This window comes from Schistocerca cancellata, chromosome 6 (genome assembly GCF_023864275.1).
Source record: "Schistocerca cancellata isolate TAMUIC-IGC-003103 chromosome 6, iqSchCanc2.1, whole genome shotgun sequence".
Taxonomy (NCBI): domain Eukaryota; kingdom Metazoa; phylum Arthropoda; class Insecta; order Orthoptera; family Acrididae; genus Schistocerca; species Schistocerca cancellata.
In genome coordinates this window covers 584,401,986-584,425,472 of record NC_064631.1, presented here as the reverse complement: position 1 = coordinate 584,425,472, position 23,487 = coordinate 584,401,986, and positions in this window count along the sequence as shown.

Sequence of the window (23,487 nt, the reverse complement as noted above, 5' to 3'; positions counted from 1 at the left end):
TACGTTCAGTTTTGCTCATCTGTTTGAAAATCAAATGAGTAGGTTAGAAGCATAACTCACATGCTCCAAAAACATAAATTTCCACAAATGACTAAAAACGTGTTTTACATGCGTCGTGCGCATGTCCCATATATTGACATCAGTATGTGCAAGAACAATGGCTATAAATCATTATGTATATTTCAGATTATGTTAGCTTATTGAGAAATTACAATTATTTATTATTTTTATGGAACATGTGAGTTTTGTTAATGAGCTATGGAACAATGTAAGTTTTGACAATCCCCATTTTGGATCTTATGAGTTTTGGTACAGAGCTGTTTGGACGATGTTGTTTTCTCGGGAATCATCGTGTTGGGACTCGATATGCAACACTTTTTGGTTCCGACTGAAAGCCACTTTCTCTTCTACAGTGTATATATAATATTACATTCCGACGTTAATCGTGATAAATACCAATTAATCATCTTTTATGGACTTTGCTTGTGTTAGTTTACAAAAGACATTCTCTAGTTTGGAATACCGTTTGCAATTTCATAAAATAAATGTCTACCGTGCACATTTCTTCAGTTTAATGGTCAAAGAAATTTACAAATTTTCCATTCCTCTTTCTCCAGAGGATATAAAATGTAGACTGGCAATGGCAAGGAAAGCATTTCTAAAGAAGAGAAATTTGTTAACATCGAGTATAGGTTTAAGTGTCAGGAAGTCGTTTCTGAAAGTATTTGTATGGAGTGTAGCCATGTATGGAAATGAAACATGGACGATAAATAGTTTAGACACGAAGAGAATAGAAGCTTACGAAATGTGGTGCTACAGAAGAATACTGAAGATTAGGTGGGTAGATCACATAACTAATGAGGAGCTATTGAATAGAATTGGGGAGAAGAGGAGTTTGTGGCACAACTTGACTAGAAGAAGGGATCGGTTGGTAGGACATGTTCTGAGGCATCAAGGGATCACCAGTTTGGTATTGGAGAGCAGCGTGGAGGGTAAAAATCGTAGAGGGAGACCAAGAGATGAATACACTAAGCACATTCAGAAGGATGTAGGTTGCAGTAGGTACTGGGAGATGAAGAGTCTTGCACAGGATAGAGTAGCACGGAGAGCTGCATCAAACCAGTCTCAGGACTGAAGACCACAACAATAACAACAACCGTTAGTATGTGTATGTGTGGGTGGGCGGATTGTTTTGATTTGCCCGTTTTATAAAATATTTGTAACAGTAGTGCTTTCCGTCGAAAGTGAGGCATAGAAATGTCGGGAAAACACATAATTTGAGTCTCACTAAGCGTCAGTGAAGCGTTTTATCCTCTGCGAGCAAACAGCTGCTTGCTCTATTCAGAATAGGGCTTTGAGAAGGACGCTGGACGAAAAAATAGAGGCAACGCGCGGCGTGTTGACAGGCGAGCTTCGTGTCGCGAAATGGCGCTCCCTGGTGGCGCTCGCGCGAACAGCTGAACGTCGCCTGTCTGAGCGACCGCTGGCGCCAGCTGGTCCAGCGCTCGCTAATAGACGGGCAGTGTCCCGTTCGCCGCAGCGCGGAGCGGACGTCGGTGGAGTGCGAGAAGGATGATCGCCTCTCTCGTAGCGCCGGGCGCAGCATTTAGCGGCGGTCGCGCGGGACCCGCCTGCGACTGTAGATGTGGCGCTGCCGCCACAGACGGGCTTCTTACTGCACTCGGAGAGTGTGGCGAGAAGCCGTGTAGCGAGCGCCGCGGTCGACGACGCTCCCTCATGGAAACACGCGTTTCAGGTAACTTTCCTATCCTTGCTACGTGCAACTGCTACTAACTGTCCGGTATTCAAAGACACTGAGAAACGTATTGTCTAGAGACAACTGTTTGGGTCCTTTCGGCGGACGCCTGTTTGGTTGACTGATGTTTCGCCAGCACGAGTGGTTGCCATTCTCAGAGGATTATCTTCCATTGCTTGGGATGGACAAAAGCAAAGCTTTTTTTACGTTGCTTGAAGGGAAAATTCAGGAAACTTGATAGCTTCTTAATGCTCTGTTCAGCCTTCGAGATTGACATTTTACATTTTTTTTTTTTTTTTTTGCTGTTCTAGTGAACTTGACATTACACATATTTACATGTATTTTATGAATAAAAAGTCCCTCGAATAAGTATTTCGTTTTTTTGTGTCTTTACTTCTGCTACGTATTTTGGAGGAAAATCTCATTTTCTAGTTTTTCCTAGGTTGGGGTTGTTTTGGGGAAGGAGACCAGACAGCGAGGTCATCGGTCCCGTCGGATTAGGGAAGGACGGGGAAGGAAGTCGGCCGTGCCCTTTGAAAGGAACCATCCTGGCATTTGCCTGGAGCGATCTATGGAAATAACGGAAAACCTGAATCAGGATGGCCGGACGCGGGATTGAACCGTCGTCCTCCCGAATGCGAGTCCAGTGTTTAACCACTGCGCCACCTCGCTCGGTCTTTTCCTAGGTTCACGTTGGCTTTCCGTCATCGTATGTTGAGACAGTCGCATGTGCCGGGAGCTATTTTGTTGTATAAAGGGAAAAGAACATATGCGCTCTGGTAAAAAGCAACTACAGCGCTATAAAATACCTGCAAACTGCGTACAGTGTAACAAATTCTCGCAATGTGTAGTTTTTTTGTTTTGTTTTTTCTATTGCTCGTATGTTTTCCCCTCCACAAGAGAACATACTGCTTCACCAAGTGATTGTGGGAGGCCAAACGTGAATCTAGGAAAACCTGACGCTGGAGCTTCCGCTCTTAAATACGTATCGGAAATATAAACATAAAACCCAAAGTACAGAACAATGGTGTATTTTTATTCATACAACGTATATGCCTCACTGCCTCCTTTCGGTACGTGGAACCATTACAGATTCGTTAAAAATACATATTTGCCAAGTTTTAACATTACAAGATTTATTTTACTCTAAAATTACTGTCTCACCTTCCAGATTGTCGTAGCTTTTCTGTTTAATGTGAAACGTCCCCTTAGAAAAATTTATGAATAACTGTGCTGATAAACCTCTTACATTATTTGATTTTAAAACAGCTGAGCAAAACTGAACGTACTCAGACATTTCGCTCCCTACTTATTCTGATCATCACTAAACTGACAAACAATATTTTTAGCGCAACGCAATCTGACTTTCAAAAAGCCCTACAAAAGAATGGCCCTGACTAACAATAACCTATATCTTTGACGAATCACTTACCTCACAAAAATCTTCATTACTCGAACTACTGCAATACAGCGAGCGCCACTACTGCCAGCTAAATAAAAGATTCTAACTACTGAACTATTGCATAGTTAGCAAATGAAAGATTTTGATAGAGAACAAACAATGTATTTACCTTAATAGTGTTCAAAAGTCATAATATACATATATCAGTTCGTGACATCCAGTCTTACAAATTTAGTCTCTGATGGACACAAGTCTAGATCATCCGCTCTCAAAACTCCGCCATCTCTCTCCCCACATCCACCACTGCTGGCGGCTCACCCCCAACTACCAACGCTACGCGCTGTTCACATCCAGCTGCCCAACACTAGAATGGCTAATATTCCAACAATGCCAACCAGCCACAGACTGCACACAGCACAGCCAGTGATTTTCATACAGAGCGCTACGTGGCGTTACCAACATAAAAAACCTAAACAGCCTACTCACAAATGTAACCACCAGTTTTCTTCCATTTTCTCAATGTGCCGATGATCATTAAGTGAGTATTACATTTTCTGCCTGCTGTGTGTAGTGGTTCGTCATCATAATATTCTCTCTAGCGTAGACTAGCTTATTTTATTAGTAGATGATAGTGAGACGTCTAGATGTAGATCTGTATCTCCATTCTCGGTTAGAGGTGTCGTTCTCGGTCTGGGACGTGGCGGAGAATCTCCCGCTCTGGGATAGAGGTGTCATGGTGAGATCTGGGATTATCTTAATAATGCTTTCGGCTAGTATACAGTGAGGACAAATGAAGTTTTACGTCAGTTTTCTTTTTGTGACTGACCTTGTCGTTAACTTGTCTTTCATCTTTCGGCAGGTTGGAGGATACGACTGCCGCTCGCTCGCGGACAGGGATTGTACTTTATGTATACGCACCAGCATTGCCCATGGGCCTCTCCGTTATCTCCACATGCTACCTGCGGTCGTCTTTCTCTGCTAGAAAAGAATCCAGTATCCACTTAGCCTGAGGCATTTCGCTTCCTTGTTGAAATTATCGCCGTGCTTACGGATCTCGATAGCTTCTCGGGAAAATCTGATAGGGCTACGTTATTTGCATTTTATGCAGTGTTTCGGGTCATTCGATGCGTCTTCAGCCACGGCCTATTCCTCGTCTATCCCAGCCTGCAATTTTGTTTTTATTTCTTCACCCTGGTGGTAACAGATCGTCCCGTTCCGTCTTGCCGCAACTACACGGTATTCCATAAACCACTGATACGCTGGTTCCGTTTGTCTGTGGCTAGTAAGACAGTCACCAGTTTTCTTGAGCGCTCACAAAATATCTGCATGTCTAGTTCTGGATATGCGGCCGATTCTGTTAGTCATTCCTGGAATGTATGGCAGAGAGACCGTACCCGGTATTCCTTCTGTGGAAGTGTCGTTTCAGAGGCTGTCGCTCTTCGTCGTACTTTCAGTGTCCTTTGTGGAATATCTGTTGCTCCTAGGAACCAAATCCAAGAATTGCATCTCGCGTTTCAAGTGCCACGACTCATACATCCCGTTCACGCGTTCTACAACAATATTCATCATACGTCTCTTTCTGGTCGAATGATAATTCGCAATCTTACGGTAATAATGGCCCGTCAGATCATCAATCGAACTACCGTCGGCCAAAGAATTCCAAACAGATACCTCCAGGTTGCAAAATGTCAAAAAGTCGACTAGAAATTCTAAGTGATTACAGTGGAATATCTTTGTAAGAGAAGCATTGTTTTAAACGACATTGCCATTGTTACAGACACGGTCGGCTCTATGGCATAGAAGAACTACGCAGCCGCCGGAATTCTTAAATTTAGACAAATTTTGAGCTAAAATGCAGGAAAATTCGACTAATTAGATCATCTGTACATTTGCGTTGTTAGTGGTTGTGGCCCATGATCAGCATAACATAGAAGCGTTACTGCTGTGGCGATGCAGGCAACAAGGTACTTACGAAGCCACTCTCTAGGTTTAAAATAAAACCGTGAAAATATTACAGGTATATAAGGCCACCGGACGAAGTATAAGGGGCAGTAAAATGAAAACCGAAAACCCACCACGCCGGGACTATTGAATAGTTCTATTCAAAAGTAACCACCACGCGCATTAAGATATTTATCCCACTTGGATAGAACATGGTCGAACGCTGTCGGATGCATTGCATTCACTCTTGCATTTCCACGTACGACTGAAATCGACGTTCACGCGCGTCTTTCTTCAGATCGCCAAAGATGTGAAAATCACAGAGTGAAAGATCCGGGCTGTATGGACGATGTTGCAGTGTTTCCCAACCAAACTGCTGAAGGATAGCCTTCTTCCGGTTGGCAGCGTAGGAGCGGGTGTTATTGTGCAACAGGATGATGCCGTCCGACAGCATTTCGACAGCTCGAGGGCAAAAGGCAAAAGCAACAGTGGAGACATCCCACATCTCCCCCGCCAAAGAAATCCGAAGCTGTTCACACAAGCTCCGGTAAGGTCATGATGACCTCCCTCTTCGATGCAAAGGGTCCTCTGCTCGTCGAGTTTCTCGATCTTGGAACCACAATCAACGTGCAGCTCCATGGAGACACTTTGCAGAAACTGCGACGCACTGTACAGTCAAAACGCCCGGGATGCTGTTGGACGAAATCATCCTGTTGCACAACACCCACGCCCGTACTGGCAATTGGAGGATCTACGCTTCAGTGATTTAGTCGGGAAACCCTGCAATAACCTCTGTACGGCTTGGACTTTCATCGTATGATTTTCGCATCTTTGGCTACTTGAAAAAAGACATGTGTGGACGTCGGATTCAGTTGGACGAGGAAGTGCAAGAGTGAGTAGTGGATCCGTCAGAGGCCGATCGTGAAACAGGATTGATCGTCTCGTCTGCCAGTGAGAGACCATTCCATGGTCCCGTTATGGCGCGTGTTCGGTTTTCATTCGACTGTCGCTCATATCAGTCAGCCAAGAAAAACAGCAAACTGTCGCTCTGGAGTGCTGTGTAAGGTGTATAACTGGTACCAGGACGTCAATTGACCCTCCACCGCTGACAGTGAAGTGATACGTAAGTGCCAGTCGGTTGTGTGAAATCAGCACAGAAAATGGGTAAACGTGCTGAGAGAATGGCGGAATGGCGGAAAGCAGCCATTGTGTCTGGCCGTGCCCATGGCCACAGCGTGAATAAAGTTTCCTCGATTTTTGTTGGTGTATCAACGCTGACTGTCCAACGTGCCTACAAGGAATAGTGCACCACTCACAGCCTCGTATCATGGTGTATGAGCAGTGGTCGTAAAAAGAATCTAGCCGACAGGGACCGCTGACGAGTTTCACGCCTTCCCAATGACAATCGCTTTCAAACCAGACAGGAATTATTGCTGTCCTTGACGCCAGGTCCATCTCAACCAATTTCCCAATGAACAATGAGAACGGAACTGCTTGCAGTCGACTTTTGGAGTCGGATACCACGCAAAGGCCATTACTCACAGCGGCACACAGCGCTGCCAGTCTCGGCAGTGAGTTGTGTACATTTCCTCATTTCGACTCGGCAGTATTTGGAAACGATAGCCTCGTTTCCGAAACCCCAATGGACACGGTCACGTGGGCAAGTAATTTAACCGATCGGAGTGTGTGGACGTTACAAATGGGCCAAACAACACAGAAACTGGAGGATAACAGAGTGAGGGTGTGTAGTGGGTCCGGCTAATCCCGATTTTTCCTCTTTTCAAATGAAGCATTCAGTCGTTTAACGCGGAAGTGGTTCTATGAATTTTTCGGGGTGATTTTGCCACGACATGAATCCACTGACTCAGGTTACCGTGAACATCAACCAGGATGTTTATTTCAACATTCTTGGTCACAGTGTTCCTTTCTTCTACATTTTCTTGATGAATATTCTGAGGACACTTTCATCTTCCAAGACGACAACAGCGTTATTCAAGAGTCGAACGTATGCCTTCCTGATTTGACGAACACTCAGGCGCCTGACTGCACCTCGACTGGTCCACTAAATCCTCAGCCAGATATGAGACTTGATCATTTCTTCAATCACCAACATCCGAACCAGCTACCTCCTCAAGTGCCACCGCACAGGCGTCGTTAGCGACCTTGGCTACGGAAAGGGGTATCGTCTTCACACATCTTGTGGTAGCCGTAGACGGCATTTCTTAGTGATGCGAACATCTCACTTCTTTTGTCTCGAGGTTTTCCGGCAATTAACCTGATCATCTCTGTCAGGCGCCGATAGTGGAGACGTAATAAATAATCGGTGCCCGAATTCCAGCAAGATTAGTTGGATACGATGCAAGCCTTTTCACGTGAACAATTTTGCTGACGGGTGGAATGTCCTACACCCAGGCGAACTGTTTAGTCGGCTATTATTACTGTCAGAGACCAGTGCCACCGTAGAATAACTGAGCATTAAATCACGCACGGGGCGCCTTGGTCAGACAGTGGACTCGTATTCGGGAAGAAACGGGTCAAATCCCTATCCTGTTGTACGTAGAAGTTTAACGTTTTTCCGTAGTTAGATTGAGTCGATTAAGACACATGCCGGATGACTCTCTCGATAGCATATGGCCCATTTCCACTCCAGTCGTTCTCCAACCCAGACATGTCCTCTATCTCCGATGACTTTGACACCGACGGGACATTAAACTCTAACCTTCATTACTATTTTTTTATTAAGTCAAGGTAAACGCAGTGTCCATGCAACATGTCCTGTTCAACCAAACTAATGTTTTCCATAGTCGACAGTTAAGCTGTGATTGTGCGACATTTTTTCTCGGGGTCCATATCAAGAGTTTCGTGCGCACTATCTCAGATTCTACCAAATGTGAGCTGACTATCCGAATCAGCGTTATGTATCACGATGTGAACCGAAATGATGTCATGCTCGGCTCAGTTGGACGGGCTTTGCTACAAAGTTATCAAGACAGACCTTTAGAACCTATGTGGTAAATTTATTAGAACATGTCTTTAATAAAGCGTTATTTGTGTACAGTTGTGGATATTCATTCCTTTAACCTTATAGGCGTCTTACGCGCGTAACTACTAAACAAGTAGTTCGAAACAAAAATTCATTATCAAAAAGAACCAGCTGCCCAACTAACACCACGTATCACAGAAATGCACATTGAGTGTTTGTGATAGGTTGCACGTAGACGGATGTTTGGAAGTAATATTGGTTTCCTACCAGCAACGAAATGTGACCCGAGTTTCGTGTTGAACAACTCTCTTTTGCTGTGTCATTATCTTATACAGTAACATATGACGAGAGAGACAAACTTGTTGATCTACATACACGCGCTGTAAACTGCTGTGAAGTGCGTGGAAGAGGGTAATTAGCATTTTAACGGACGTTAGCGTATCTTCCCATTCGACTCACGTATTGAGAATGACCACTCCTGCGCTAAACATATGTTAGGTTTTCTTTCCGTTCCAATCATGTATTGAGAATTACTGCTGAAGTGCTTCTGCGCACTGCAATTAGTCTTATCTTGTTCTCGCAATTCCTGCGGGGGTGATAAGTAAGGAGCTGAAGTATATTTCTAGAGGCTGTGCCTAATACTGTGTCTTGAAACTTTGTAAGCAAGCTTTCGCGAAATAGTTGGCGTCGAGTTCTTCAAGCGTCTGCCAATTCAGGGTTTTCAGTATTTCCATGAGGCACGCTATTTCGTCAAACAGATCTCTGACCTTTTGTGCTGTCCTTCCTTGTATGCGTTCAATATACCCTTTAGTTCTATTCGTGACACTCTGGCGAGAAAGTACATGGCTTTTAATAGTGATATGCTTCCTTTTTGTTACAGCGGCAAACAATTTGTCGCCCTTGGGTAATCAGCCGACCGGCGGACAGAAGACTAAATATAAACAAGTCAATGACACGACGCTGTTATTTTTTATCGCGCTCGGAACTCGGTCAGAGCCAGCTTAGAGCACGTGACCTGAACAGCGGTCTAGGACCGAAGAGCAAACAGTAAACACTCAAGGCACCACAAAAATAAGGAACGGAGCGATAAAGAGAGAGGTTATCCATACTGTGTTCTCTAGACATTTTTTAATAAGTGAAATTGGGATATTCATTGTCAGTTCTACAAAGAAATGGCATTTTAGCTTTACCGTTGCTACACGAAGTTCAGTGTGCCGACATCCACTGGTGCGCAAAGCTTGAGGACGAAAGTAACTTTCGCATGATATATCACTGCCAAGTAAAGTAGCTACATGAAAGAAAGACCTGCTAAAGCATAGTACGGAAGGTAAGTAAACGAAATACGCGGTGAGGCGAATAGAAATGACACTTTCGTTCGAAGACAATAACTGCACTCAAGTCACCGGGATTGAAGATGGTCCTCTGGGCACTACAAAAGATGGAACATGGTTTTTAACATGATGTGCGATCACAACGAACGTGTTCCCTGGCAACGAGGTTGGTGAGGAGTTCTTGTGGCAGGGCATTCCAACAGCAGCGCGGTCGACAGCTGCTGGATGGCGTTGGTGAATGTGGACTTGGCTCCAGTACGAGTTCCCGATGCATCCCACACGAGCTCGATGGAATTTAGCTCGCGGGAACGGGCAAACCGGTCCTGGACCACCAAAACGATAACGATCGACAGAATTCCTGGGTGCCTGACGTGTTTCCACTTCCCGACATATGACAGTAAGTCCAGCACTGTCCAACATTGTCGTCTTGTGATCCAGGTGTTTCGGTGTTGGGAGGCATTACGTTCTATACAGGGTGAAAAATATTTAAACCGACAAACTCTGGGAGGTTGTAGGGGACATCAAAACAAATATTTTTCCCTAATGTAATTTTTTTCCTATTTCTCTGGTGGCAAATTAATGAAACCGACAAACACTTTTCCATTTTTTTATGACCGAGAGACAACACATTAACACGACCCAATTCAATTACAGTAGACTTTCAAAAATGCCTCCATTGACACGTAAACAAAAGTTACACCGTCGGATCATGTTCTGTCTGACACGGGTAATAACCCCAGGAGTATGCTGAACTGTTCCTGCTGCTGCTACTATCCGGGCAACCTCATCCTCTTCTGATGCAACAGGAGTTGCGTAAACAAGGTTGCGCATCTCTCCCCACAGAAAAAAGTCCAGAGTGGACATATCTGGTGATCGAGCAGGCTATGGTACAAGACCACCTCTGCCAATCCACGTTTCTGCGAACCATAGGTCCAGGAATCGACGCACACGACGACTGAAATGTGCCGGCGCCCCGTCATGTTGGAACCACATGCGTTGTCTTGTAGGGAGCCGGACGTCCTCCATCAAACCTGGCAATGCTCTGGCGAGGAAATGGTAATATTGCCTGCCGTTTAATGGCCTAGGTAGCAGATACGGCCCAATTAAACAGTCCCCACCAACACCGACCCACACATTAACGAAGAACCGCACTTGATGAGCGCTAGTAACTGTGGCATGTGCTTTATCCTCACTCAAAACATGCGAATTGTGCGTATTGAAGACTCCATCATGCCCGAACGTTGCTTGTGAAAATTACTTTCATTCTTAAGTTTTCCTCCTCGCCGGCCGGAGTGGCCGAGCGGTCCTAGGCGCTACAGTCTGGAACTGCACGACCGCTACAGTCGCAGGTTCGAGTCCTGCCTCGGGCATGGATGTGTGTGATGTCCTTAGGTTAGTTAGGTTTAAGTAGTTCTAAGTTCTAGGGGACCGATGACCTCAGAAGTTAAGTCCCATAGTGCTCAGAGCCATTTGAACCATCTCAGTCGCTGAGTTGGATGATTGTGGGTTACCGACAGACTGACATGCGACCTCCGGCCAGCCGTTGTGCTGTCATAGAGGTGAAGTAGCATCAAATGACGTACCCGTACCTGTTATCCGAGCTCAGCTCGACATCATATCCAGCCAAGTTAGAGCCGTGAGCCGTTGTTGCTGACAGAGGTGACAGGTCTGTGTACTAAATTTCGCACTTTATAAAACACCTAATCATCTACAAATTCCAGTACGTAATCTTCCAGATCCATTGTGTAGACACAATATGTAAAATTCCATTATTGACTATACTATCAGCAGTATAATTGGTTCAAATGGCTCTGAGCACTATGGGACTTAACATCTGTGGTCATCAGCCCCATAGATCTTAGAACTACTTAAACCTAACTAACCTAAGGACATCACACACATCCATGCCCGAGGCAGGATTCGAACCTGCGACCGTAGCGGTCGCGCGGCTCCAGACTGTAGCGCCTAGAACCGCTAGGCCACTCCGGCCGGCTGACTTAATTGTTTTGAACTTTTCTCTGCTGCCACTGTTTTGTATTGGAAGGGTACAGAGTGGTGCTATATCATGTATAAATCAATTATTGTTATTCTGCATGGACAACGATCTCCAATAGCGCTGGTAATTCAACTCGCAGAAATCTGTGCTACACAGCACCAGCATATGAGTCTTGTCACCGACAATTCCATTTACAATTCCATTTACCAACCATTTTTTAAGAACAACAATTATTGGTAGTTCTTCAAGACATAGAATTAGGAGTTAAGTAAATTGTCTACATGTGTCTAACAATAAATTTTTTTATAAAGAAAAATAAATTCACATATTCCTACAGCAGGAAGTACTGGTCAAAACCTGAAGAGAAGTTCCTGTAATGTCCGGAAACTTACACCTGTTGAGATACGGCCGTTCTGTCCTCTAATTTCCATCTGTGTGTTACGTAGAAGTAGACACTATAGACAGTGCTGCATGAGGTTACCACGCATACATACTTCAGTCATTCTTCACTCTTTCAAATACACCCGGCTCAATTCGAATTGCGCCATGTACGTTTGTCACAGGTTCCTATAACGTCTGCACTTTGTCGACGAGTTCGGCATAGACCAATGTTTTTGAATATCCCAACAACCAGAAATACAACGGATTTAGGTCCGGTGAATGGGGAGGCCATGCTGCTGGATCTCAATGAAAAGTTGTTGTGGGGTAAAAAACGGTGTGGAACTACATCATGTATAAGTCAGTCATTGTCGTTCTGCAAGGATAACTATCTCCAATAATGCTGGTAATTCATAGCGCAGAAATCGATTACACACAGCACCAGCATATAAGACTGTCACCGACAATTCCAGCACATTCACTGATACTGAAGCAATTCTCTTGCCCCACCTTCACGACTGATCGAGGATTTGCATCTGCCCATATGTGCGTATTGTGGTAAATTACCATGCTATCTCTTGTAACGGCCTGCACCACGGAATACTACACATTACTCGTTGCATGTAAAAAAGCCCACATATCAACAGGTATTAGTTAACGGAAATTTTTACTCTAGTTTTGACCAATACTGTCGCCTGCAGGAATGTGAATCGTTTCCTTTATCGAGCGAGACTGCCAAACTCTACGTACATTTATGAGTGTACTAATAAAATAGTGCTATACTAAGAGTAAGAGGTGGCATGAGCCCCCTCTCATATTTCTATCTTACTCTAATTCGGTTTTCCTCTCTCCTCTCTCGCTGCTCTGGACAGCCTGCCTTCCGTTGGCTGTCTAATATACTTTTATTTGATTGTAACTGTCTGACGAAGTTGCTGAAGTTTCGACTTCAACGTAACTTTCCGAGTACGGTTGTCAATTGAGTGTTCTGCGTACAAGCGGCCTACGTTGTCTGTCTTGAGCAATTTTGGCTAAAGTTGACTATATCGGAGTTACTGTGTGACTTCGCTTGTTAAAATCAATCACTGTACCGTCAGTGATTGTGTGGCGAACCTTCTTCGTCTCCCTCAGAGGCGCATTTGTATTGATAGGAAGTTTTTAGTCTGGAACAACCAGACCAGGATAATTTGTTTCGGGCTATACTCGCGACATTATCATCACCACGACGGGACGTCGAAGCAACCAGCCATCGCCTCCGGTACACCAGATCGTGTCCTTGCAGTTAAGAAGACAGTTTGGTAATGTATGTCCGCAGCACCGACAGATTAGGGAATTTTGCTCTGTGATAATCAGAGCTCAGCAGAGCGCGCCTGTTCCCATCTTTTCTTACGTGGTTCTGTCTTGGATGTTTATTGTTTGACTTGTCACTACTGTAGTAGCAATTAATGTTGGGTTGGCTGGGTGTTTCTCTTAAGATCTGAATTACAAGGAATTGGTTCAACATACCACTTGGTCATAAACGCCACAAGCTATTTTATGGACAACTTCACCTTCACAACCTTTTTTTGAGTATCCAATTAGACGTATTGTAAATGTTTCATGTGTTTTGTTTATTATTTTGAGTTTAGTCATAATAAATAAAATTGTTATTTTGGACAGAACTTTCATCCTGTGGATCGGTAAAGCAGCCCTATCATTTCTCACTACGTTAATGAAACTTTCCTTTATCTAATTAATTTCTATCAAATTAAATTATTGCAGGCGCCAAACTCTTTTCTACTCCACTTGCAGGGTCGATTACAGTCAGTTCGCGTTTCTTCTTAATCCATGTGCAACAGCAAAAGTCGGAGTTAGAAAAGGGGGGGCTTAGAGCCTTATTTCCGTATGAAGATTCCAGAAGAATTTAGTGTTAAATACACTGCTAGCCCCGGCACCTCGCAAGAGTGATTTTTAATGCAATATTGGGAGGGGGGATAGTTAGAAGCTGAAAAGAAGTATGCACGAAAGATCGTGCGGTGTGCGCGATCGTGTATGCTGGCCTTTTACACTGTCCACATTGATACGGATCGTCAGCTAACGCCACGCGGAACTATCAGCGTGCTTACGCATGGTCTCCACTGAACCTCAGGAGTTGCGCACAAGGCCGACGGTGGGGCTCACTTATCTTGTCACCAAGCACGGTCCTCCTCGAACCCCCACACATTCACGAACGTTGTTCTCCAGTACATAATTTTCGAAAGGTAACTAGATCACTCCGTACATCTGTGTTATAGGAGTTGGTGATGTTTACATTTTGACAATTTTTCGAAGACAAATTGACTTCGATTGCGATAGCCATATAAGTTCGTTTTTAACCCGTACTGACGAGGCAGAAACTGCGTTTAAATTCGCACCTGGATCTTGTGACACGTCGCGCTTTGTGATGCAGCTCACATTGACACGGTAGTGCTGCAGAGGTACGGTGCAGCGTTTTCTGTCGCGCTGCCGCCTCTTCGTTGCAGACCGTATCTTACAGCACGCTATGCACTGCTCCGTAAGAAATGTGGTATATTGAAGTTATCTTTAAAGCTGAAAGCAGAGTTACATCTAATTCAAGTCTAGACTAAGTAGATTTTAAATAGTGAAGGTACGCAAAGCTGCACTGCACTCGAGGCTGCAGACACAATCATACATAATTATGGGAAAGAAATTTTGCCTCAGATTGTAATTCAACGGTCTTCATTTTATTTTCCATTAACGATTTCAAAGCTTCCAACTTCATCACCATTTGTCAAACCAGGTGCATGCTGTAACATACATATCACACTTAATTTTGATATAGAGGGTGATTCCGTTGCCCCTACGTATGGGCTTTATGCTGCCAGCAATGCCTTCAACAACCACGCGCGAGAATGTCATACTCTCGCTCGCTACACGCAAAACATAGTCTTGCAGAAAAAATAAACAGGACCTTTTTGTAGGAAATTTGATGCAGTTAAATTTTATACTGGGATCCTTTTTCGCTGGAGGCTACAGTTTTCGAGTTATTCATGAAAAACGTACATATTTCAAGATTACTTTTGTACGTTTTCTTGAACAATTCTAAAACCACGCCCTCTGGTGAAAACGTATCCCAGTCCAACATTTAACTACATCAAATTTTCTACAAAAAAAGTCCTATACAATTTAGCTGTGGGACTAATACACTCCTGGAAATGGAAAAAAGAACACATTGACACCGGTGTGTCAGACCCACCATACTTGCTCCGGACACTGCGAGAGGGCTGTACAAGCAACGATCACACGCACGGCACAGCGGACACACCAGGAACCGCGGTGTTGGCCGTCGAATGGCGCTAGCTGCGCAGCATTTGTGCACCGCCGCCGTCAGTGTCAGCCAGTTTGCCGTGGCATACGGAGCTCCATCGCAGTCTTTAACACTGGTAGCATGCCGCGACAGCGTGGACGTGAACCGTATGTGCAGTTGACGGACTTTGAGCGAGGGCGTATAGTGGGCATGCGGGAGGCCGGGTGGACGTACCGCCGAATTGCTCAACACGTGGGGCGTGAGGTCTCCACAGTACATCGATGTTGTCGCCAGTGGTCGGCGGAAGGTGCACGTGCCCGTCGACCTGGGACCGGACCGCAGCGACGCACGGATGCACGCCAAGACCGTAGGATCCTACGCAGTGCCGTAGGGGACCGCACCGCCACTTCCCAGCAAATTAGGGACACTGTTGCTCCTGGGGTATCGGCGGGGACCATTCGCAACCGTCTCCATGAAGCTGGGCTACGGTCCCGCACACCGTTAGGCCGTCTTCCGCTCACGCCCCAACATCGTGCAGCCCGCCTCCAGTGGTGTCGCGACAGGCGTGAATGGAGGGACGAATGGAGACGTGTCGTCTTCAGCGATGAGAGTCGCTTCTGCCTTGGTGCCAATGATGGTCGTATGCGTGTTTGGCGCCGTGCAGGTGAGCGCCACAATCAGGACTGCATACGACTGAGGCACACAGGGCCAACACCCGGCATCATGGTGTGGGGAGCGATCTCCTACACTGGCCGTACACCACTGGTGATCGTCGAGGGGACACTGAATAGTGCACGGTACATCCAAACCGTCATCGAACCCATCGTTCTACCATTCCTAGACCGGCAAGGGAACTTGCTGTTCCAACAGGACAATGCACGTCCGCATGTATCCTGTGCCACCCAACGTGCTCTAGAAGGTGTAAGTCAACTACCCTGGCCAGCAAGATCTCCGGATCTGTCCCCCATTGAGCATGTTTGGGACTGGATGAAGCGTCGTCTCACGCGGTCTGCACGTCCAGCACGAACGCTGGTGCAACTGAGGCGCCAGGTGGAAATGGCATGGCAAGCCGTTCCACAGGACTACATCCAGCATCTCTACGATCGTCTCCATGGGAGAATAGCAGCCTGCATTGCTGCGAAAGGTGGATATACACTGTACTAGCGCCGACATTGTGCATGCTCTGTTGCCTGTGTCTATGTGCCTGTGGTTCTGTCAGTGTGATCATGTGATGTATCTGACCCCAGGAATGTGTCAATAAAGTTTCCCCTTCCTGGGACAATGAATTCACGGTGTTCTTATTTCAATTTCCAGGAGTGTAGTTTGCACATAGCGAAGCTCAGAATATGAAAATATTGCTCGCAGTATTTTAAGGCAATACAGGATGCATAAAACCCGTAGGTATAGGCCGCTGCATCACCCCGTGCACCAAATCGACGTGTGGTGTGTACGTTGTAGTGTGCACCTGGTGTGACAGTGGACGCTTTTGTAGGACAAGTGACATCAACAATTTAATTGCCATGTCAGAGAAAGTTTCTTTCCACAAATTATCCATACAGCTGCGTTTCCTATTCCACCATCTACGGTGGAAAGCTACAATCGTATATGCTGTGGTATATTTATCTATACGACAGGTATTCCATCTTCTGTTTGTAGTGTAAAAACGTTATTCACAAATCAGCATCAAGTACTATTCCCGGCAGTAATATATTAACTGCAGTCTAAAGAAAAAGTAAGTACAGACAAGTTTAATAATGCTCTATATACCCACTTTCTAATGTGAAAGGGAGAAGTGATTTTAAAAGATAATGCCATATAGGACTCTTTGTCTCTTTTTGTTGACCACTTCTAAGCAGATTCAATTCAGTTTGCAAGTGATTGATGGAAACAAATTTAAGGTGCCTCTAGTGATTTTTTGGACCGTCGATTCACGATAATTCCTATTCTGTTTTCAGTGTCGTTAAAGGGATTCTAAATCGAAATAAAATAATCGCAGGCCTTTCTGAAGTAAATTTAAATTCATTTCTCGTCTAGATTAATCTGCTGAATGAACTTACGTTTTCAGTATAGGCATCTTTCTAAATTCATCTCGTTTACCTACCGAGTTGTTTTTGTGAGAGTTTTCAACATTGAGTTTTCAGCTTCTTAAATTTGCCACTGCCGTTTCTGATCATAGACCTAAACGTCTCCCATATAAACGTCTCCAACCATATTTCTTTTTTCCTTTTATATAACAGTTTACAATAATTCTTCTGTCCAGGCAGCATTTTATTCGTAATAGGCCACTTTTCCCCCACATCGATATGTTGTCCGTCTCTGAGGACAGCAAGGGGTCCTAAAACATTGAATCAAAATGCATATTGTCTTCTCTATCTTCAGTGTGTGTTCATTACTTTGTTCGTCGTCTTTCACTGTCACATTCTGAGGAGTCATTGGCACCGGTAATTATTCACTGTGACTAAAAGGTCGCATAGCGGAGGGAAAATTGGGATACTGAATATTTTGCTTTTGTTTTTGGTATGTTTCCAATATTTTCAAAAGACAGAAATGACACTCTGTTGTGTATTCCGTTGCTTCTCTTCAAATAATGGAAACAGAAAAAACATATGAACGTATGACGTGATCCCTTTGATCAGTCTGTCTGCAGCGTAGCACATGTAAAATAGCTGATGTGTGTGTGTGTGTGTGTGTGTGTGTGTGTGTGTGTGTGTGTGTGTGAGGGGGGGGGGGGGGAGGTATTTATTGTCCTGGTCTCCAACTTTACATTAAATGTGAAGTTCTTAACACATCTTTTCAGGAGAGCTAATTTTGTTTCAGAATTAGATATCCACAGATATAACAAAAAAGTTGTGCCACCAACAGTTTCGAGGCATTTATTCTGAATCAACGGAAAGCAAGAAGTGTCACGAACCTAGGACAACAAAGAGTCCTTTCCAGCAAATGTATTCGGAACTGTAAATACTGATACGCAAGTACCAACTAGCAAACCACAATGCGATTCTGCAGATTGGAATATGACTAACTGGCAGCATTGCTAGACCTGCGTCATTTCCTGGAGGCGAATTTCCGAAATGACTGTCACTTATAGCAAGTACTCGTACATAATTTGTTTGTTTGTTTTGTTACATGTGGAGCAAAATAGAATTCAGTCCAACAGAATAAGCGAAGTGCAGTGTTTTCAAGGATTTCGGTAGAGGGGGAGGGCGGCCGGACAAGCCGCAAGAAAATTGGACTTTATAAATAAAAACCGATTTCGTTTTCGAATACAGCACCACAACGGTGTTTAAAATGTCTTTCACATTTTTTGTCACGGAAACTCTGTTGGCCAATGTAATTGAAGAGTTAGGTCTTTGTCAGGCGACGTATGATTGTGACTGACGCAAGCTGATGTTTCGCAGTGACGTGCTCAAGTCTTAAATGTGTTGTCGCCACGATATATTTCGTGCGCCGAACAATTGCATCCATGTAAGTTCCAGAATCCACATGAAATTATAGGAGTTAGTCTAAAGGATAATTTAAGAAAGTAAAGTCTGCAGCGACCGTGAGATGGATCCGTAAGTTTTTCTTTAACTAAAAGCCATGGCGTACTCTGTAACCGAGCCAGAATTTACTGCCGTGAAACATTATGTCAAACTGTGGTGTCAGCAGACTCCATTACCTCCTCCACAGAGGCAGCACCTTTCTCCTAGGTAGCACTTGTCTGGCACAACTTCACTACTGAACAGCAAAGGCGCTGGAGTTTTTCACATAGCAACCGCATCGCCCCAGAGGCAGCGGGGATTGTAGGAACACTCCGTTCCATACATACTGACTCCGGGTAAATACAAGCTTGTAAATCGTTAGAACAAAAGCATTACTTGCCAGTAACGCTTCTTTAGTCGTAAAGCCTGTAGTATATCCAAAGTCTTTAGACTATGGCTTTATCATCTACAGCAATAAACGCTGTTGCCGTATCGGTAGGATTTCCTTCCGATTCACTGCATGTGACAGTGTCAGTGTCTGCCCACTTTTTTGACACTGTTTTCAAGTCCAACCTGTCGCATTAAATCGTCTTCGAATACTTTTCCGTACACACACGCTTTAGTCGAGTTGTCTTTTGTGCAATTTCCTGTCAGTCTCTTAAAAACGTTAAACGAAAGATTATTGATATTTCTTTCTGATATATATTGCTCGATTATGTTCCTAATCAGTTCGATTGGCTTCAGATCGCAGTTAGAGCAAAGCAGTCATACGATTTTCTTTTAAGAATTTCTCCAGCGTGCACATGGGTTTAAGTTGATTTGCCCTACCATATTCTAGCAGTCATAGTGAGTTCTTCGTGTTTCTCTTCTTTACGGAACTTCAGAATCTTATATGTGAGTTTTCTGGTCTGTGATTGTGTCATCTGCAGCGCTTTCTTTGGGGGCCCCTCCATTCTCCAAATTTAGCGATCTATACAGGGTGTTACAAAAAGGTACGGCCAAACTTTCAGGAAACATTCCTCACACACAAATAAAGAAAAGATGTTATGTGGACATGTGTACGGAAACGCTTAATTTCAATGTTAGAGCTCATTTTATTACTTCTTTTCAAATCACATTAATCATGGAATGGAAACACAGCAACAGAACGTACCAGCGTGACTTCAAACACTTTGTTACAGGAAATACAGGGTGTTACAAATAGGTACGGCCAAACTTTCAGGAAACATTCCTCACATACAAATAAAGAAAAGATGTTATGTGGACATGTGTACGGAAACGCTTAATTTCCATGTTAGAGCTCATTTTAGTTTCGTCAGTATGTACTGTACTTCCTCGATTCACCGCCAGCTGGCCCAATTGAAGGAAGGTAATGTTGACTTCGGTGCTTGTGTTGACATGCGACTCATTGCTCTACAGTACCAGCATCAAGCACATCAATACGTAGCATCAACAGGTTAGTGTTCATCACGAATGTGGTTTTCTTCATTCCAACGTGATCAAATTGTAAATTTTCATCATCAACATGTGTGGGCTGACGAGAATCCGCACGCAGTTGTGCAATCACGTCATCAACACAGATTTTCTGTGAACGTTTGGGCAGGCATTGTTGGTGATGTCTTGATTGGGCCCCATGTTCTTCCACCTACGCTCAATGGAGCACGTTATCATGATTTCATACGGGATACTCTACCTGTGCTGCTAGAACATGTGCCTTTACAAGTACGATACAACATGTGGTTCATGCACGATGGAGCTCATACACATTTCAGTCGAAGTGTTCGTACGCTTTTCAACAACAAATTCGGTGACCGATGGATTGGTAGAGGCGGACTAATTCCATGGCCTCCACGCTCTCCTGACCTCAACCCTCTTGACTTTCATTTATGGGGGCATTTGTGAAGCTCTTGTCTACGCTACCCCGGTACCAAATGTAGAGACTCTTCGTGCTCGTATTGTGGACGGCTGTGATACAATACGCCATTCTCCAGGGCTGCATCAGCGCATCAGGGATTCCATGCGACGGAGGGTGGATGCATGTATCCTCGCTAACGGAGGACATTTTGAACATTTCCTGTAACAAAGTGTTTGAAGTCACGCTGGTACGTTCTGTTGCTGTGTGTTTCCATTCGATGATTAATGTGGTTTGAAAAGAAGTAATAAAATGAGCTCTAACATTGAAAGTAAGCGTTTCCGGACACATGTCCACATAACATATTTTATTTCTTTGTGTGTGAGGAATGTTTCCTGAACGTTGGGCCGTACCTTTTTGTAACACCCTGTATATGGTGTAGTGGGAGAAATGTTTACTATTCGGGATATGACAGGAACGATCATTTGACGCGAAAAAGTCCAGTAAACATTGGCTCCAAAATGTATAACTTAAGACCTATGAGCACGTCATCTTCGGCGCTTTGAAACTAACGTCTTCTATTGCAAGCTTTTTACCTTCAATATTGGAGGTAATATTGACCAGAACAAGAAAAAAATTGTCTAGTAAATATGGACTCTAAAATGCATACCATATGAACTGTGGGCAGGTGTTCAACAGAAAAAATGTTTTTCACAGTAGCGAAGATGAATAAGTGCTTGTAGTTTTTAAAATATGCACTTTTAGCCCATGTTTGCACGATATTTTTCTCTTGTTTTGGCCCATACCACCATTTCTCAAAACATGGAAAGAAAAGAACTTGCAGTAGAAGATATTTGTTTCACAGTATCGAAGACGAGGTGCTCATAGCTCTTAAGGTATACATTTTAGAGCCCATTTTTACTACAATTTTTTGCTCCGAATGATCGTTCTTGTCATATCCCTGAATAATGAGCATTTCTCTAGGGACACCCTGTATGATGTGAATACTGCTGTGCACATAAACATTGGCTTGTATACATTGAATGTTTCTAATGGTCAGGAGACCGCAATATTATCTGATCGGTAGTATTTGCTTGTTCATTTAGCATTATCTAGGGTACACGTGTAGCCTCCTACATCTACATCTACATTTATACTCCGCAAGCCACCGAACGGTGTGTGGCGGAGGGCACTTTACGTGCCACTGTCATTACCTCCCTTTCCTGTTCCAGTCGCGTATGGTCCGCGGGAAGAACGACTGCCGGAAAGCTTCCGTGCGCGGTCGAATCTTTCTAATTTTACATTCGTGCACTCCTCGGGAGGTATAAGTAGGGGGAAGCAATATATTCGATACCTCATCCAGAAACGCACCCTCTCGAAACCTGGACAGCAAGTTACACCGCGATGCAGAGCGCCTCTCTTGCAGAGTCTGCCACTTGAGTTTGTTAAACATCTCCGTAACGCTATCACGCTTACCAAATAACCCTGTGGCGAAACGCGCCGCTCTTCTTTGGATCTTCTGTATCTCCTTGTCAACCCGACCTGTTACGGATCCCACACTGATGATGAAATAGGTCGAACGAGTGTTTTGTAAGCCACCTACTTTGTTGATGGACTACATTTTCTAAGGACTCTCCCAATGAATCTCAACCTGGCACCTGCCTTACCAACAATTAATTTTATATGATCATTCCACTTCAAATCGTTCCGTACGCATACTCCCAGATATTTTACAGAAGTAACTGCTACCAGTGTTTGTTCCGCTATCCTATAATCATACAATAAAGGATCCTTCTTTCTATGTATTCGCAATACATTACATTTGTCTATGTTGAGGGTCAGTTGCCACTCCCTGCACCAAGTGCCTATCCGCTGCAGATCTTCCTGCATTTCGCTGCAATTTTCTAATGCTGCAACTTCTCTGTATACTACAGCATCATCCGCGAAAAGCCGCATGGAACTTCCGATACTATCTACTAGGTCATTTATATATATTGTGAAAAGCAATGGTCCCATAAGACTTCCCTGTGGCACGCTAGAGGTTACTTTAACGTCTGTAGACGTCTCTCCATTGAGAACAACATGCTGTGTTCTGTTTGCTAAAAACTCTTCAATCCAGCCACACAGCTGGTCTGATTTTCCGTAGGCTCTTACTTTGTTTATCAGGCGACGGTGCGGAACTGTATCGAACGTCTTCCGGAAGTCAAGGAAAATGGCATCTACCTTCTGCCACTCACCACTTGCATCAGAGCAGGATTTCAAAGAAAACTTAAAACCATAGCTACAGTCATTGACCTGTCAGCGGCCGACGATACGATGGGAAGAGAAGGCGCGATATACAAGATTACTCATGTAATTTCTGACAAACCAGCCGCTCGACTAATCGACGTCGTGTCAAACGAGCGAGTGTTCCAAGTAATCATCGAATGCGACATTAACTTCACAGAACTATTAAAGAACAATCTATTGTAGGAATCAGTACTTGCTCCACTTCTCTTTAGTTGTACGTATGCCGAAAACAAAATGAAGGAAGTTTGGCTACGCCGACGACTAGGTAGTTGGAACAAGGTGTAACTCAATTAAACAGAAGAAATCCTAAGAACGAACCTAGGTGAAAAAGCAAAACATTTTCGCAAGAGAAGCCTTCACTCAAACGCCATCAAAACGTTTTTGACCTTCCACCAAAATAATAAACTCGTCGAAAGAAACTCAAACTATAATTTGAAAACACGACACTAACAGTAAAGAACCAAATCACTTGGGTGTAGCCGTTGACAGAACTCTTGCTTTCAAAAAGCATCTAACAAAATCAAACTAAAAACTGGAAACAAGAAATAATATTATCTGAAAGCATCAGCACTCACCCTACATTCTTCTTCTCATGGTTTTGTCTTCTCAACAGCCGAATATTGTGCTGCTATTTGGAAAACGAACCCTCAAGCACAAGAAATAGATGTCCAGCTACATAACACCATGAAAATGATTTCTGGAGTTACCAAGCTAGCTCCTACGGAATGGCTAACAGTAATAAGCGATATTCCACCCTTCCTTCAGCCTGTTTACGCTGATACCCTTTGCTACCCTCAATTTCAGTCCCTCTCTCG